General features: G+C 26.2%; 1 non-coding gene across 1 annotated transcript; it reads right to left on the minus strand.

The window, feature by feature from the left end:
• Positions 1,484 to 1,567, minus strand: TRNAL-CAA. The gene has a single exon. It is a non-coding gene; the product is annotated as a tRNA-Leu (tRNA).

Below are 4,406 nucleotides of genomic sequence, written 5' to 3' on the forward strand. Positions count from 1 at the left end.
GGGTGCTTCTTGAGTGGGTGATTTCTTCACGTTTTTGCCTCCAAACACTTCATTTTTGCTTCCTCACATCTTGTATTCCCTGCGAAACCAAATAGCATCAATTAAAGCATTTTATTGGCAACTTACATTACAAAACAACAACAAAGCATGAGTAATTATAGAGTAAATAACAACTATATAGCGTATTATCATCCCACATTTGGTAAGAATAGCTTTTCTCCAGGTAAACGGGGCAAGGCGGGGCAGGATTGCGCATGGGAAGCTTAGCCCGTCAAGTGCAAAGATAGCCGATTTTTGGATCCCTATTAATCCATGGCCTACGTTTATAAAGTTTTGTAAGTCTAGCCACTTCGGAAATAACTTCAGACATATGGGATTAAACTTGCAAAAATCTGCATTTGAAGTTATAGATTTTATTTGAAGTTTGGCATATTTATTGTGCAAGCAAACTTCCGACATATGTGTGCGAAGTTTGGCAAGGAAAATTAGAGGACAAATCTAAGCTAGCGCTTGGACATAGATTTGGTTGATTCTTGAAAAAAGAGTTTTGAAGTTGTGTTGAAAAATAATTTTTGGAAGTTGAAGTTGTGTTTCTTAATGCGCTCATTTTATTTGAAAAAAGTTGAAGTTTTGTGAGTGGAAGAAAAACTTTCACCCAGAAACTGCCCTAAACTAGTATTCAGGAACTTTGATTCTTTTTTGGAAAAAATTAGTCAAAATATATGCTAAACGGCGAGGGGATATCTGCGCCAATTATTACAGATGACATGTTTAATCCACAGCTCAGCTAAAGGGCACCATAACATACTTCAGAGCGCGGTGATTATTAGTGTAAATTCGTGACTTGGATGCATTTGCATTGGCAAGTTCAAGAAACTCAGAAAACTTGAGTGGGTTGTTTGCTAAATATAAGCTAGCAGGGGTCATACAACATCAACAACTGCGCTTCAATTCCTAACAAGTCGGGATTGGTTGTATGAATCTTCACTGCTCAAGCGCATCATTTAGATGTGGCTTTGGTGTTCTTTGATTTCGAGGTTGTAGAATGAAATTTTTGCGAAAATTGATCCTTTTTCGTTTAAGTAAATAATATAACATTCAACCAAATGTACTATTCAGATTTTTTGAAGCATGAGTACCAACAAATAATATTAGACCAATTCTAAAAAATATGAACATAAAAAACCCAATTTGGCAGAAAGACTGCGGGTTCACGTGCCCTATGATTTGGCTATAAATCCGCCCCTGAATAGAGAGGGATACATGTTTCATCGTGTTGCCTTTTGTGGTTTGATCGGTCAATATAGTGAAAGTTATTTTAAAGAAAATAATTTTGAAATTTTAAGGTAACCAAGCACTTAAAAATGCTTTCCTTTAGGTAAACACGTTAAAAAAAAAGTCGTTTTATTAATTCCAAAGGCAAAGCAAGAGTAATCAATTTTGGAATCATAAACTGTTGCCAAAGAAACTAAAATAGAAAATTTGTCAGAAGTGGGATTTGAACCCACGCCCTCTCACGAGGACCAGAACTTGAGTCTGGCGCCTTAGACCACTCGGCCATCCTGACAAGCTATGCAAGGTTGCTTCGAAGAATATATTTTAATGATACGCAATAGCAATCATATCACGTATTCTAGGGTGTCGTTTGGTTCACAAACTAGTTATACGGAAAACATAGATCATGTGCCCAAACAAGATGTCCAAATAAGAAACACCCATATCTAAATATAGCTCTCGAGAGAATATAGCAATCGAAGAGCTATGACTCAGTTACTTCGCATATTACACTGTATTATCCGAAGGGGCCATGCAGTAATAGTATAGGTGAGTGACAAGCATAAGAGGTGTGCTTGAAGGACAACAACAATAGTGTGACTTCAGATACCATCGCTAGATTGAGACTGCTTTATATCAGGTGAAGAGGACAATTTTTTTTCTTATGCAGTCAACCAAATACTATATTAACCGATTTTACGCTAAATTTAATTATTTCAAACCATCAACCAAACACCCCCTTATTGTACTAAATTTCAAAATAAGAAAGAATATTATTCCTATTTTTCTTTTCTGTGAAACTAGTGTTAGAATCCGCGGGATAATTTGACGAAATATTAATCTTATAAAATTATGATCTATATATCATATTATTTTAATAAATATTAGTTACTATTTTATTATTTAATGTAGTGTGCATAAAATATATACAAAATCAAAGGATACAAAGCATTATAGTAATCAAATAAATTATTTATTCTTTGTTTATTCTTTATGAAATTAGCAAGTACTTTGTACTATACATTTACTAATGTGATTTTTTTTNTATATATATATATATATATTTTAATTCTGAAAATACATATTTTTATCCTTATGTTATATTGTTTAAAATTCTTCAATTATCTAAATTTATCAATAATTTTCTTGAGTGTTATTTATTCATTAATTCAAAATATAAATATTATTATCCATCGCTTTTCGTATATTCTTTTCTACTATAATATTTGATTAATTTTCTCATTTTATATTTTACTGAAAATTTAAATAATATAATATTTTTTACCAAATTATAATTTTGAATTCATCAAAAGTATAAAGAGATAAGCCTTTTATTATTTTTAGAAAAAAGTTCTAATATTTTTAATAATTAATAAAATGTATTTTATATATAATATAATATCTTTCGTATAATATCCTAAGGATTTCTTTATATTTTTATATTTTTTATTATGAAATTATTAGTTCTATTTATTAATTAAATTTTCCTGCATGAGAAATTTAGTTAGTATATGTGTTTTTAAAATATCATTTGATTTTTTTTAGTATTCTTCATTTATGACTATTTCTTTATTATGATTTTAGTTGTGTGTATATGTACGACTCTCATAATAATTCTAATTATTTTATATATATATATATATATATATATATATATATATATATATTGATATTGTTCCTTGGTTATCTAACTGTATTATCCATTGCTTAATATTGTTCTGAATTATTAATAAATTACCAATTTAGTATAATAGCTATTCCCATATATATAGACACACACAATACTATATTAGAAAGAAATTACTCTCCAATTTGAATTGGTAGTTTTTTATTTTTTGTTATTTTTGTTTTTATTGTAAAATAATTTTAAAACTCCACTTTGAATAAGTAGAATATTTTATTGCATTTTAGTTTTTATTTATAAGTATAAGATATCTATATTTATTAATTCAAGTAGTATAACTAATTATTTTAAAATTTAAAATTCAAAAAAAAATTAGTTAGAAAAGTAGTTTATTTTCGTCTTAACAATGCCACTTGGCCTTTTGTAGTATATATATATATATATATATATATATATATATATATATATATATATATATATATTCCCAGGTTATCTAATTGTATAATCCATTACTTAATATTGTTAAATTGACATATGAAATATTAATAAATTACCAATTTAGTATAATAACTACTCCCATATATATAGACACACACACACTACTACTACTACTACTACTATTACTACTATTATATTAGGAAGAAATTACTCTCCAATTTGAATTTTTTTTTTTGTTATTATTGTTTTTTTGTTGTAAAATAATTTTAAAACTCCAATTTGAACAAAATAGCATATTTTATTTTATTTTGTTTTTTTATTTATAAGTATAAGATATCTATATTTATTAATTCAAGTAGTGTAACCAATTATTTCAAAATTTAAAATTAAAAAAAAAATTAGTTATAAAAGTAGTTTATTTTGTCTTAACAATACCACTTGGCTTTTTGTGGTTAAGACACTTGTCTTAATGTAATGCTTTTGCTTCTCCTATTCTGTATAAATAGATTTATATGTCTTATGCTATACTATTTAAAATTCTTCAATTATCTATATTTGTCAATAATTTTTTTGAGTGTTATTTATTTATATATTATTTATTGATTAATTCCAAATATAAATATTGTAAAATTATCCTTATCCACCTATTTTCGTATATTTTTTCTACTATAATATTTAATTAGGTTTGTCATTTTATATTTTACTACAAATTTAAATATTATAATTTTGAATTCATCAAAAGTATAAAGAGATAAGCCTTTTATTATTTTTATATAAACTTACTAATATTTTTATAATTAATAAAACGTGTTTCATTTTTTTTAGTATTCTTCTTTTATGACTATTTATTTATTACGATTTTAGTTATGTGTATATGTACGACTTTTCTCATAATAATTCTAATTATTTATATATATATATATATATATATATATATATATATATATATATATATATATATATATTCCTTGATTATCTAATTGTATTATCCATTACTTAATATTGTTTAATTGACATATGAATTATTAGTAAATTACGAATTTAGAATAATAACTACTCCCCCCCCCCC

The sequence above is a fragment of the Nicotiana attenuata genome, chromosome 1, assembly GCF_001879085.1.
Source record: "Nicotiana attenuata strain UT chromosome 1, NIATTr2, whole genome shotgun sequence".
In the NCBI taxonomy this organism is placed as follows: domain Eukaryota; kingdom Viridiplantae; phylum Streptophyta; class Magnoliopsida; order Solanales; family Solanaceae; genus Nicotiana; species Nicotiana attenuata.